At 37.0% G+C, this 15484-nt stretch overlaps 1 protein-coding gene across 10 annotated transcripts in view; it reads right to left on the reverse strand.

Annotated features, from left to right (window-relative positions):
* The window catches only part of LOC129773573 (AF4/FMR2 family member lilli), a 190019-nt gene extending 176054 nt beyond the window's left edge, over positions 1-13965 (reverse strand). For 5 of the 10 annotated variants that reach the window (XM_055777188.1, XM_055777197.1, XM_055777196.1 and 2 more), the window contains exons 1-2: positions 13145-13960; positions 755-1841 (exon numbers count right to left, since the gene is read on the reverse strand). The gene's annotated coding sequence lies outside the window, so the exon portion shown is untranslated. Of the gene's footprint in view, positions 1-754; positions 1842-13144 lie in introns of all 10 variants that reach the window. The other 5 variants (XM_055777194.1, XM_055777191.1, XR_008742686.1 and 2 more) reach the window with 4 other exon arrangements.
* Between the last annotated feature and the right edge of the window lie 1519 nt (positions 13966-15484).

A 15484-nucleotide genomic window follows, 5' to 3' on the forward strand; every position in this document is an offset into this window, starting at 1 on the left:
CAACACTATCTTCAGCAGAGAACCAGGTGGTAGGCCTCGCACTCGGTGGATGTGCGTGGTGGAGGAGGATGCACGAGGTGACTGGAGAACGGCTGCTCTCTAATTCGTTGGGCCCTAGACCGGTGAACGGTTCGTCGGCCAACAAACCAAACCAACCAAACCAACCAAACGTTAGATAAGTAATTGTAATTGAGTCTGATTGATAAACGTTTTTGAAAAAACAACAAAATGAATGATAAGAAAACCGAGAAAATGAGTAATAAGATTATGTACATTTTCAAGATCGGCGTTCTTTTGTTTTTTTCCAGCCTAATGATTTTATTTGTAGTCAGCGAAATCAAACGATTTGCGCTATTAGCAGCTAGGATCTACGGAGCAGTATTTGTTTATTTTAATAATTTCGCTATTTGCCAAACAGCGTCACACAGATTGGTTGTCGGTAAACAAACCAATAATAGGCGCACATCCACTCTAATCTCTGGAACGCAAACATACCACATAGCGCACAATAAATGCAGTTCCAAAAGAGGCTGTTTTTCGATGTTTTTCCTCATCCGGTAATACACACAGCGCTGAATTGGCTTGTGTACAAGTACCTAACAATGCTGAACCAACAACAAATCAATGTTTCGTCACCATCTATGCATCTACTATCCGATGCTCTCACTCTCATTCTCTCTATCTCACTAGGTATGTGCAGTCAGCCAAAATGGAAAGTAAATAACCGTTTATGTTATAACTTATTTCTACTTACAGTTGTTTCATTCACTGTTACTCCTTTCCTGGGGTTGTTGTTTCCAGTGGTAATGTGTGACGATTTATTTCTCTCGGTGTGCCTGAGCTAGTTCTACCGTCATCGCTTCACACACACACACCCTTGCGCATGTGGGCCACTCAGTACTAATATATGCATAAAAAGAGCCGATAGAAACACGAAAAAAGAGCGCACATTCAAGACATTAGTCACGTACGTATCATGCTAATCGATTGCTGTAAATCTTGAGTATTCACTATATATTTTTTCTTCCTCCATCCATTCTTTCTCTCATCGAAACACCTTACTTTGATTTTATTTTCACCTTTATTTTCAATACCACTATTAAAGCACTACCAATCGGGAATCTATCTTCTGTAAGCTGAATATATGCGGAACTTAATGCTACACCTAATCCAACACCAAGCACTTAGAGAAAAAGGGATCGAGAGCCGCACTACGCTACACCAGGGCTCACATCACACAAATATTATTGATTACGGGTGATTTCCAGCCAAGCAAACGGCAAAAACGCTTTCTACTTTTTCTTCGGCTTCGTCAAATTACACTACCACACCATCATTCGCGTTTGTTCGAACTGATTAGGCTGTTTTTCTCATTCCACCACAGGGACGCGCATTGTTTTTGTTTACTACTTAGGTGTGACTGTTATTATTGCACGCTCAAGCACAGGAACCGACCGTACGTCAATGCAGCAGCATTGCCGACCAATGTGGCGGTAGTATTTTTCTCTCTCCTAATGCTCACTCCTCGCACCAGGACCAACCGTTGACGCGCGCGCCGCTTGGTGACAAAAGTGCACCTCTCATTGATAGGTGTTTTTCTCCTTGGCTGCCAGCGCCGTCATCACATCTGTCGTATTGTTGTTGTTGCTGCTGTTGCTTCCTCCCTTCTTTCTTATTGCTGCCGTAACGGGTCCGTGTCCGTTGCCGACTTCCTCTGCTCAACCGTTTGTGTGTGCACACAACTTATCGACTTAACGTTCTTTGACGTTTTGTTTCTCAGCTCTTCTATCGTTCCGTTGCTGATGGGCTTCGGCTATTATCGTCGCTGTCGGTGGTGTTACCTGGTCAGGACCGAAAATGAGTAAAGGGGGTCAATCAGTGTTGCCAATTTACAAGATTTTCAAATGGGCTTTATAGATGTAATTTGTATACGAGATGAACAACTGTAATGTGCTTGTGTCCGCATTCGACGAACAATATACACTGCGTTTCATAACTATAGAACCACTCATTTTTTCAAAGTTTCCAGAGATATGTAAGCAATCGGTTGGATTGAAGTATATAGTGTAGGAAGTAATAACTACCTTCATTTATAAGACTGGCCATTTGAACTTTATTGTTCTGTCCAGGAGCGAAACATTCAAAAAACTAAAATTCCAGTGTTTCATAACTATAGAACCAGATGGAAAAACTCTCACTCCTTTACAAAATTAACCTCAATGTCACATGAATTACAATAAGTTTCTATTCGTAGGTCATCTTTTGTTTTCAATCAGTTCAAATAACCTATTCGGGGTGGTTTCGACCAAGCTGCGCCATGATGTAGTCTGTATCTCGTTCTACGCAGAGGATACTGCTCGTTTAAGCTCTTCAAATCACTCATACTGCTTGTAGGCTACACCTACTATTCGTACGATCACTCCTCATAAGTTCTTGATATGGTTTTGATCTGGTAAACAAACTGACCAGTCCAGAATCTGAAGCTCCTATTCATTAAACCATGCCGTTACTTTTCGGATTTTATGAATTGTTGCCAAATTACCCAATTATCACATTGTTTCAGATGCAAAAACAGCAGTAAATGATTTTGTAGTACTTCATTGCACTTCTGATCGTACGGATAGTAGATGTAGCTTACAAGCAGTATGAGTGATTTGAAAGCAACAGTATTCTCTGTGTAGAACGAGATACACACTACAATATGGCGCAGCTTGGTCGAAACCACCCCTAATGGGTTATCTCAACTGATTGAGAACTAAAAATGACTTACGAATTAGAAACTCATTTAAATTCATGTGAAATTGACGTTAATTTTGTAAAGAAATGAGAGTTTTTCCATTTGGTTCTATAGTTATGAAACACTGGAATTCTAGTTTTTCGAATGTTTCGCGCCTGGACACAACAATAAAGTTCAAATGGCCAGTCGTATAAATGAAGATAGTTATTATATCCTACACTATATACTTCAATTCAACCGACTTCTTACATATCTCTGGAAACTGAAAAAAATAATGGTTCCATAGCTATGAAACGCAGTGTATGACTAATAATGCAATTTGGATTATTCGTCACAAAAGCATCATGAGTGGATGAGTAGAAGAAGCCAAAACACTTAATTTTTAATACCTCTTGATCAGGAATAACCAGAATTAGGAGCATGTAAAAATGTTTTTACACACATTGAAGCATGTTATATAGAATGAAAATCTTTATACTAGATATCAAACATATGCCGACTTTTGTTTTGAAGACCAATATCCATGAGCAAGAAGTACAGGTAGAGCAGAGGGTAGAGTTTTCGAGCCTAGTGTGCGTGATAGCATGCGCTGCCATAGCTACTTCTCGAATCGTGACGTCAATATTTGTGTTTACATTCGATTGCCCTCCACATCCACGCAAAAACGCTATTTTCAGAAAGTTTCTTATCAAATAAAAACAGATATTTTTTAGAATTCCGGCTGAATATGAGTATGATGTGGCAGTGTGCAGTGAATATGTGTGGAATCATCTCGAATAAGCTGAATAAAAATGATATTTTTGGATGTCTTTTTCATTCTCACACCATCAAATATTCATCATTTTCGCGAGAATTTGACAATATTTTCAAGGCTCACAATGTCGGTGTATGTGATTTGAGAATATATTTTACAATCAAGAAACATTTCATTGAAATTTCTGCAAATCCTGAGAACTAAGAATACGACTGATCTCTGGGCCTTTTTGTCCCATAAATGATGGAAATAAGTAACAATACAATGAGCAAATTGACTGATGACATCATGAAACCGTGCACTATTTGAACATTGTTTTGTTTTTTCCATGTAGATTCCATATTGAACGCAAATAATGACGACACCATATTTTGTTTACCAATCCAAATATACTCTGCCTACTGCTTCACCTCATATGTATCTCATTGCACCAATATTTTCTTCTTCTTTTTAGTTTTAAGAGGCTTGCAGTTCATTCGTCACTAAGAGACCAATATATTCATATTTCATTTTAGCACGCGCTGTGTCGTCAAATTACAAAAGTGCACCACCCTTGTCGAAAATAAAACGTTTTTGACGTAGGATTACGTCTTTGATTTATATATATATATATATATATATATATATATATATATATATATATATATATATATATATATATATATATATGTGTGTGTGTGTGGGGTTACTCTACGAAAAATGTAACTGTTTGACGATTATGATAACATATAACAAACGGACCTTTCCAGGGTAACTATTTGGAGTTTCAAGTTGGAGTTTCAGTCCAACGTCAAACTTCCGTCCGTGCCCTTTTCTAATTACATTTTCATTCGCCAACTTATGTTGACGTATACGTTGTTATTCTTGTGCGAGTGAAACAAATCTCAAGTTTGTACTCGGTTCAATACTCGCGGGACGTTTTTTTTTTTGTGATCACATGCCGTATAACTTAGTATCGGCAGAAATAGCGGGGAAATTGAATGTGGCCAATTCGATTGCAATTGATTAATTTTTTCCCTTTCCGAAAGCGTCTTCAACCACCTCCCGTAGAAATTCATATGTAGAATTGTAGGATTAAAAATGTATAGTGTTAGGTTAATTCATATTTGGTTGAAATAAAATAAGGAGTCGGAAGTTATACGTTCAAGAGAAGAGTTGTGTCTCTTGATGTTGGAAAGAAAATCCAGTCGCCTAGCCCATTAAGCAAGGCTACAATGAAGAATAAAATTGATATCTATGTTATTAAACCTATATCCAAGCGATGTTAAAGATACTGACACCGTAAAAGACTGTTATCGAAGGATAACGTCTTTCGGGACCATTTTGATAGTTCAAATTGAAAAATTAAACATCAATCGCATCGCTAAGAAAGTCCAATTGTGAGCGCTCATTGTTTAGTCATTTCTTGAAGAATTTAACAAATTTTCGCACCAATTGATTTGGACACTCTTTGACAAACTATAAAATAATAAAACTTCGTTGAGCCCAGTAACAAAGTATCTTTTATAGAGATATTCAAATCAACATGCAATAGATATCTTAATGTTGTCCTACTTCAACTATGCGGTTGTTTTTTGGACACAATCTTTCAATTTTCTGTTTTATTAGAGACACTTTACAACGGAAAATGATAAAGACACAGATTGGTTTGAATCTAGTCTCTTCTTCAGTATTGTTTTGGAATGTAGAATTTTATTCGAACATCTTGGCAGTCATGTAGTATGTTACTGATGACTGATGACTGATCGGGAAATCGTGGGTAAGCCTAGTTAGGACCAGTTTATACCCCGGTTCTTGAAGGCGATCCATGGGTTGTTGGTATATGTATTTTACATCGCCGAGTTCAATCTTGCATGAGACATTGGTGATCTCAAAGCTCTCGTAAAGTGTATTTGTCCAACTTTGCGGTCGTATTAAATTCGGACATGGGTTTACTGGTTGTAATTATTTTTTCTTGAAAAAGCAGTGATGTATAACTTTGGGAGATTATTTTTATGTAATCTTCAGATAAGTATTTACTTAACAATGCGTTTTAAGGTGTTGTTTTCATATAAAAAATAATAATAAAAAAACCTCAGCTTTCAAGAAAAAATATTTCAAAATATATAGCGACCTTGGTCCCGAAACCATGTTAACTATAAAAAACAGATACAATCAATAATCACGAAACAAAGTTGTCTTTGCAAATGTAATAAATAAGTCTAGCTCTTTGGCTTTAATTTGATATATTGATCATCTAAACCAGTCTAGTAATTCAACAGTTATTTATTTTTGAGAATAGGAAAAAGAGGAAAAAATTGATATTCCGAACTATCGGTTAGCTTCGAAAAACAATACCTTAAAAATGAAAAAGAAGACATCTGTGATTTTGAGATATTTTATGTAAAAAATCGTCAGCTTTCTAGAAAAAATATAAAAAAACAGCGCACTCGGCCCCGAGAGCATGAAAACCATGAAAAACCATTACAATCAATAATAACGGAAACAAAATTTAAATTTTCTGCAACTGAAAATTTTTGAAAAAAGTCATTTTACAAAAAAGTGAAAAAAGTGATATTTTGGACCACCCTCAAACGGAAATGGTCACCCTAATGAAAAAACAAAAAAATACGGGTCTAATTGAAAGAACAAATTCACCGCTTTTCACGAAAATCAGAGAAATACATAGATACAGTAGTTATCCGCGGAATAGTTTGGCAACGTCACCACGGAAAACGGAAATCGCGGATAACGCAATAAAGGGCTGAAAATGCGCCAATGAAAAAAGGGATTTCAGAATGTTTCATCAATACAAAAATCATTGAAATATTCATCTGAATGGTCGTGTATACTGGTGGACAGACAATGTGAAAGCCATGACCAAAACAAAAGATCAAGAGCCACACTGACAATTTTCGGAAAGCTCTTTAGAATTACTATAGAACTCGCTTTAGTGGATAATTCACTAAGCAGATAATCGGGGTTCTACTGTAATGTTTAATTATAGTTATGGTATGTTATTGGTCGAACTGTTCAGAGATCCGAGATCAATTTTGCCTGATTTTTCAAATGATCCTGATTTTTCCTGATTTTTATACTTTTCATTTTATCAGAAAAAAATATCCATAACAAAAATACACGGATCCCTACCAAATTTTTTCTCATACAAAGCTGTACCTAACTTTCTCATCACACATATTGCCAGTTGTAAATCTGCTGAATAAGCCTTCCAGAATAAAAATCCCAAATTATATTCACTAATAAACCTCGGGACACGACAAATGAATACGCAGATTCTCTACGGATACCTGAAACCACCATTAATGTGGATCTGGTGAAACTTTGTTACGTAAATCAGTACGATGTGTGGATTCTACACAGTTTGACCAAAAACATTTGCTGGATGGCATCTCAGTTTGCGACTCGCTACAAAAACGCAACGAAAATGTCGTTTTGAAGCAAACTCGTTACGGGTGATGAAAATGGATCATTTACAACAGTGTTGAGCGGCTGATAACTTAGGGCAAACGAAGTAATTGACTAGCCCTAAAGCCGATCTTCACCCGAAGAAAGTCATACCATGTGCCTGGTGGGATTGGGGAGAAATTTTGTACAGGGTGGGCCATTTAAAGTGGAAGCATCTGGTAACCCCATAACTTTTGACAGAGATGTCAGATTAACAAATGTCATACCGGGTTGGAAGCATCATTTCAGTACAATTTTAACCATGGAGCAATACACACCTAAACAACGCGCTGAAATGTTCAGCTGTACATTCAAAATAACTTCTCAATTGTGTTAACTAAACGTGCGTGGAAAAATAAAAATAAAGTTAAAACATCGCCTGGAGACAACACTATACGTCGATTATATGCCAAATTTATATCGTCTGGTAGTGTTGGTAATGCCAGTCATCTGTCCAGACAACGACAAAGACGTTTCGACGAGAATATTGATGCCGTTCGAGCCAGTGTTGCAGAGACTCCATCGACATCAGGTCGCCATCGTTCGCAAGAGTTCGGCACCGCTCGAACCACTCTCCGACGCATAATTCGTGTTGATTTGAAAATGTTTCCGTATAAAATTCAAATGGCTCAACAACTTAACCCATACAGCGGCTGCCACGACCAAATTATTGCGCGAAATGTTCCCCGGAAGATTAATATCGAAAAACGGCGATTATGACTGGCCACCGAGATCACCTGATTTGACGCCTCCTGACTTTTTTTATGGGGATATTTCAAATCCAAGGTATACACTGGTAAACCAAGGACCCTGGCTGCGCTGAAAGACAATATCCGTCGTGTTCCATTAGGGTAACGGTAAACTTCATGTTTTGGATCACTATGCAAATTATTTTGGAGTATGGCTAGAAAGCACTATCCCATCAGCTGAACTAACCGGCACATTCAAATTTTTTCTAGGGTTCAGGTTTAAGTCTCTACAAAATTCTCTCGAGCGCAAAAACTTCGACTCTCTGGCCAGCATTAAAAAACCGTGAACAGTTTTCAATGTAAAATCGAACATATTCTTAGAGGATAAAATTTTTAAGTTATATGAAAGATGTCAAATGATTGTGGAACAAAATTGTGCGTTTAGCTGGTTATAAAAATGATGCTTTTGTTTTACCAAAAATCGTAACGAAATTTTCGGACAACATATATGACCTATACTGATTTCTTCCTGATTTTTATTTTCATTCTTCATTTTTGAAAATTATAATTGGCAACCATGATCAGAGACTTGGTAGTCTGAAAAAAACGGTCAACATGCAACCGATTCCCAGGAAACACTTCCCAGCCTCAATCCAATTGACTTCCGGACAAGCACAGGTCTTCAATACCTAGGGATACCATCTGGTCGGAGTTGAAAATCAGGACACCTGTCACAGTTACGATTATAATCAAACCATTGTGATTCTTTGAGATCTAAATAAATTAAAACACGTGATTTTTTTATTATTTAACATATTTCTCACGCGATTCATGCGAGAAAAATACTCCGGAGATGATGACTTCTGTCTTTTTACGAGCACCGGCAGTTTTTTTGACGGAGTCATCAAACATCAAGTGCAATAGTACCGAAGTACAAGTCACGGGTATGAAACCCAAGAGCTCCTTCTGCAACCCAAATTTTTTGAGCGGTTTGATTTCTGCACCACATAGTTCGGCATGGATTTGGAAGTGGATGCCAACCGAATATTCTGGCAATGTTTCGGTGTTTGGGTATGCTTTTCCTAATCAGACCTATCTCTAATGTTTTATTGTTGATTTTAAACGTCTGTTTCAACAAAATAGCTAAATCTTAATACCGCTATGAGCCACCGAAAATTATGAATCACATATGCAAGGTTGGCCTCATAATCCTTAAGTTCTTTTGTGGAAAAACTCCTGGTGCAATTCGTCGGTAAAATGACACTTTCGTTTAGACATTTGGAAAAAACCAACTTGGAATACCGAGACAAAACAAAATCTCTAAATAAAAATAGTTGAAAGATCTCGTGGAAGATCCAACTGCTACTCTTCATATCAGGGATTCTCAAAGTGCTCGATATCGAGTTTCTGAGTTTCTCAAGGATCGACGAGATACTGTATAAGTTGTGTTACGTAAACCAACTCGTTATAAGGATGACTAATATTTTGGTAAAAAGTATTATTGTTCAAACTTGTATTAATAATTGATAATCACATCACACTTGATATTTCCTGAATTTAATGTATATTTATTGATGAGAAAATGATATCAAGTTTACTCACTTGATCAACCACAAAGCTTTTGGGGGTCGATTCATTCGACTCTTGTCCAAAATAGTCTGAGTGTCTCTGCTTTATATGCTCACAAAACATTAGTCTTGAATAAGGTATTACTCAAAAACATAATACGATGAAAATATTTCTGATTCTGCAACAAAATTGAATTCTCATTGAAAACCAGCACAAGGGCTAGACTGTGAAAAATAAATCCGGACGCCCCAAATAGTTCTGAAAATCAGGACATTTCCTGCTAAGTCAGGACAGATGGTAACCCTATCAATACAGCCCAATATTGTCCAATCAGAGACGAGAACATAGCTAAAGAAATGACAAGGGCGGTCTTTATGAAGTCAATGGTTGAACGGGGAGTGGAATCCTTAAAGCCCTTTAAATCTTCAGGACCAGATGGGATATATCCGGTTCTGTTGCACAAAAGCAAGGATTTCGCTGTCCCTATTTTGACAGAGATTTTTAAGGCCAGCATGGTGTTACGGATATGAAACTTTGTAGTGTAATTTGTAGCAGTCTTTTTGGGATCAGCTCAAACTGAAATATTTTGTTTATTTACAATACATATTTTTTTATACAATTAATATAAATTTTCGTTTTTACTCACAAAGTAGTTTATTTTCAATAAACCTCGTGCTCACTTTTCTGCCTTCATTCCTTTGCTTTTCGATTATACTTCTTCTCATCCGCTTTTCCGATTATTCTTTTTTTACCTTTTCTTTTTCGTTTCAGGTATTTCAGGCTTCTGAACGTTCTACTTACGGACGAAGGATCTACTTCAAACGCAAGATATACACTTTGAACGTTGATTTTAATAAATATTCACTTGGAATTCAATAATAATCTTTGATTTTATCCGCTATTGATTCCTGCAGCTTTTCAGTAATTTTCTAGAGAAAACAACACCTTTTCTGTCAAACGCTGACGGTCTGTTCTCATACCCGCTACTGAAATTCACCTCTCCGATTATTCAGTTCAACCGTGTTTACAGATGGTACCAGGATACATTCCTAGTAAATGGTAAGCGTGACCAAGGCTGATAGACGTGACAGGACGACCCCCAAAGCGTGTGGACTTATCGTCTAACATCTTGAAAATGATGGAAAAGATCATTGATCTCCGAATCAAATCATCATATTGGAAAAAGAGACCATTGAAAATAATTTAACTTGCCTACCAAGCTAATAAATGAACTGAAACAAGCGCTTCACACGTTAATTTCAAAAAATAAGGAAGTCTTTTGACGCTAAAGAAATCTCACTTGATATGCAGGGAACATTTGACAGTACATCCTACAATTCTATAAATAAAGCTATGGAAAAATGTGGTTTTGACATGTGCGTCTCCAACTGGATACATGCTATGCTAACCAACAGACTTATAACAGCTATACAGGGCGGACTCGATAATACAGGTCGGACTCGATTATATACAGACTCGATTATATACAGAGTCGATATATGCCATTCGACTATATACAATTTTGGACTCGATTATATACAGTTTGGAAAAATATTTTTTTTATATATCAAATATGGCTTATTTCAAGAAAAAATGTAACCTTTCAACGTTAAGGTAAAGTTTAGGTGGCTATTACATGTACAGTGGGGTGAAAATAGTGATTTTGAACATTTTGCTTGTATTTTCACCAGAAATTGTATATATCGATATTGCAGCCAAATTAAGAAAAATAGAAGTTGGGCGTCAAAGAACAAATTGTAGAGCGGTTGAAGAGCTTTAATTTAATTGGTAGAAACAATCATGTTTAGTATGAATTTTTAGGATAACATTAATAATAACATATTAAAGAAAGTTTTTATTTCCGAAATGTTATTTAAATCCACTAATTTAGATGTTCCACTACTATGCTCTGTTCTGAACCATTTAATTTTCCAAATGAAAGCAACAGAGTCCGAAACAGAAAAAAAGTTCTATAACTCTGTCATTGCTGAAATTCGAACACATGCGTAACCGATATACAATTCCAATTCCTGGTGGAAATTCAAGCAAAATCTTCAAAAATCACGTTTTTTCCTCACTGTATATATATAATTACCACTTAAATTTCACTTTAACGTTGAAAGGTTACATTTTTTCTTGAAATAAGTCATATTTGAAATGTGAAAACATTTTTTTTAAACTATATATTAGGCTGTCAAAAAAGTCCTGCGGTATTTTTTTTTTAATTTTCAATTGTTCATAAAATTAGTTACAATCATCTGTTTTAAGTCAAATATGCGCCGTTTTGTTCGATGACTTGTTCCCAACGAGATGCCAACTTCATAATACCCCTGTTATAAAAGCTCGCTTCCTTATTGGCAAAAAAAAATTCGGATAGTCAATTTACACAGGCCTCTTTTGTGGCTAACTTCTGACTACCTAGCTCGTTCGCCATGGACAAAAACAGGTGGTAGTCACTTGGTGCAAGGTCCGGACTATACGGCGGATGCAAAAGAACCTCCCATCCGAGCTCCCGGAGCTTCTGGCGCGTCACCAAAGAAGTGTGTGGCCTGGCGTTGTCCTGATGGAAGACAATGCGGCCTTTGTTTATCAAATTTATTGGCAGCTTGAGATGCATTTTTGCCTTTGTCATAGTAGTACTGTAAAATATGTCGGATTTTCTCTTTATTTTGCTCCATATTTGCGACACTATAACTCACGAACGACTTAACCAAACAAAACACTGTAAAAGACTATATTATAGCGCGCAAAAATACCTTTCCAACAAGCTATAGTATGACTATGAATACAACTAGAACTACGCGCTTACAACGACACCTCGCGGAAATACCCCAGGACTTTTTTGACAGCCTAATATAATCGAGTCCAACCTGTATTAGGATAGGGAGTCTTCGTAGCCACATTGGTTTCGCGTTCGCTTACTAAGCGATCGATCGTGAGTTCAAAACCAAAACCAATTGACCATTTTTGTGTTGTTATAGAATAACTTCGTCCACGCAACAATCACCATGGAAGCTCTGCTTGCAATAAAAAAACATCCGGCTGTTGAGCTATTAATAACACAACAGTGATCACATCAACTGTCCGGTCTGCTGAACAATGGAACAGAATGCAAAGAGCCTTTAACTGCACGCTCAAATGGTGCAACTTGGAAGGACTTAGTGCTCATCCTTCATAATTTCATTTACCCAAAAAAGAAAGTATAAGATTCCATCTCTTTGATTGAGCGGTGTACAACTGGAGTTTTCAAAACTAATCAAATATTTAGGTGTCATGCTTGACCAGAAGATCAAGCATCTGAAGCCCACGCTTCGCTCTGGACTTGTAGTAGTATATTCGGGAAAGAATTGGGACTAAAACCGAGAATGATTCACTGGATTTACTCGACAATAGTGAACTACAATCAGCACAGACGGGTAATGGAATTCCCGTTTTAATTTCTTCACAATTTCAATTCTTTGTTTTTAAGAGGCTTTAAACTTTGCAGTTCATTCGCCTCTACTTATTCACAAAAAATTGTACTGGAATATACCTATGGTGTGTATCGTATTTGTGGCAACCGGTGTTGGATCAGTGTAGAACAAACTTTTGCACGAATTTATTTCATAAAACTTGAGTGTCACATCATCTGATTTTCAGTCTTAATACCTTCACAAATTCAGAACTGGATTTTTAAGAGTCTTTTATCAGACTTGAATAGATTAAACCAGACTTTCATGTTTCACAATTTAATGAATTAGACATAATATTATACTGTAGTGCGTTTTTAAACCCACATCAGGAAAGAATTCATACTTCCTTCTCAGCAATCGATCTTTTCCTATACGAACCATTTGATCATTGAATGAACGATGAAAAAAACACTATGATTCATATGGCTGACTGATCAAGTTGCTAACAATCACACTAAAAGGATAAACACATTTGAACCCTTCTAGAACCTCAACTCACCGACAAAATCCAAAATATTTTTCAAACCGCAGAATTCCGTTTCCCTCACGTCGTCTGTCCGTAAATGACAATCAAAGCCAGTGCGTTCGCGATTGTTTATTTTCACTTTTTCAAAATGTTCAACATTCAAAACAAATACTCTTGCCACTCAAAGTCCGTCTCTTTCCGATTTTCGAAAACACACGCACACTGTCATTCTGCTCCCCATACCATTCTCGGAAACTCGGTCTAGCTCTCGAGTGCACGGCGACAGTTCCGTAGTCTCGAAGATACGGTTCCGGCAGGCCAGGAAGTGTTTCGTACCGTGTCCGATCTTCGAATTCACATGTTTTTCCCCACAAAATCAGCACTATGTGTGTGTGTGTGTCGATCGACACTCGCGATGATTTTCACTTCAGAAAAAAAAACTCCACTCTCAAGGCCCTCCTCACGCGCCGCTCGTTTCCCGTCTCACTCACTCTGTGGATCGCTCACTCGCCAAAAAAATTTCCTTCTCTCGTCAGCAAAAACTACAAAAAAAACTTTCCCACTTTCAATCCTAAGCGACTCAACGTTAAATTACGATTTCTGGCTGGCTCACTGGTGAAAATCCCCGACAACTAACAGTGGTCCCGGCGGCACCTGGTCCGAATGCACCCGTACGAAGGGTCAAAACAAGCTCCCTCGAGCTGATTTCAAGCAAAAATTCCGTCCACAGTCGCACCGAACGAAAATGTACAACACGCAAAGATCGCCATTTTATTTTCTTATTTTTTTTCTTTCTTGCTCTGCTCTCCGCGCACCACCCCCGGCACTGTTTCCCCTTTGGCAAATCTATCGAAAACCTCCCCACAGCTGTCAAACACACGGCACAGCGAGAGTTTTGAAACGCGCGGATGGCGTTTTTGTCAGAAAGAATCGCACTGGCAGTGATGACAGATGTGTAGGGATTGAAAATTAGAAAATATCAGACGATCAGACGTTAGAACAAGACCAATGAAATCACAATAATCGGTTATGATTATCAAATTGTTCCGGTGTGCATAAAATTCCTCCGAATCAAAATAGTTTAAATAAGTTTCCTTTTCCGACCATTCCCGACGATGCTTTTAATGAATGCCATGCCATGAATGCCAATGAATTGCCATTATTTTTTTATGATGTCTACAAACGAGACAAATAAACAAACAACATTAACAATTGATAAAAAACGTCAATCCCAAGTTCATTTTTCCAATATCTATTTGCTAACTCTGTTGCAAACACCTATTAATTACTTACATCGCAATTATATATTATTTTCAAGACGAAGGATTTGTTGTTGTCAAATTACATATCTTAAGATATGCACTGATACAGGGAAATTACCGCAAAAAAAGATGCTCAACGTGGGAAGAAAAATTGAAAAATGAAAAACATATTAGACTGTGGTACACTTTTCACAAGTTTTCTTTCGAACGGACTGTACAATCTGCAGCCGCATGGGAGCAGAGGATAGAAGCAAACAGAAGGGAGTAATATTAGATTGTTTGAGTATAATCATGGCAAACTTCAAAGAAAATAACCTTATATTTTATACAAATATGAATGGCCGAATAACTAATATGTATTACGATTTTTACACATTTATGGCATACACATATACATTTTTGTTTAAATGTTAGATAACAGATTATAGTAGCTGAGGACTAGATTATGTAAAAAGTGTGATTGGGGTAAGAATTCAAAATTCAATTCGTTGACTACCGACGTTTCCGGGTCAATCTTCAATCGGGCGTTGGTAAATGCGGCACCCATTTTATAAAAGTTTCTTCATACTCAAATGTTCTCTTAGAATGTTGTTTGCACATAATGTTGACATCCTAGTAAACTCAGTTTTTTCCCTCATTTTAAATCTGGATTTCTCTAGAACTATTTTTTTCAATCATTTCGAATATTGTGACTCCACTGGGGTGCCCTGAAGTGGTTCATCGAGAGTTTTCGTTCGACCTTTCTTAATTTGAGAAACTGCTGTTTGAGCATTGAATATAATGAAGAAAATTCTTTAAGTGCAGAATCCAGTTCTGGCAGTTTGAAAATAAATAACGCGTTCTTTAGTTAATTTCTACTGGAGCTTTTTGGCGTGTGACTACGTCTACCCGGAATATATAGGGATAAAATAAAAACCTAAACACAGAACATGCAGGAAAAACTAAAAGATTTCGAATGCTTATAATTCGAATATTTCTCAATAGATCAGAAGAATGTTCGCATCAATTGATAGGAAATATTTATAAGCATCTATCACAAAGAATTAAATGCTATTTTTTATGAGATTAACAAATGAACAACTGCGAAATGTTGAGCGTTATCTAAATGCCC

The sequence above is a fragment of the Toxorhynchites rutilus genome, chromosome 3 (assembly GCF_029784135.1).
Source record: "Toxorhynchites rutilus septentrionalis strain SRP chromosome 3, ASM2978413v1, whole genome shotgun sequence".
Classification (NCBI taxonomy): domain Eukaryota; kingdom Metazoa; phylum Arthropoda; class Insecta; order Diptera; family Culicidae; genus Toxorhynchites; species Toxorhynchites rutilus.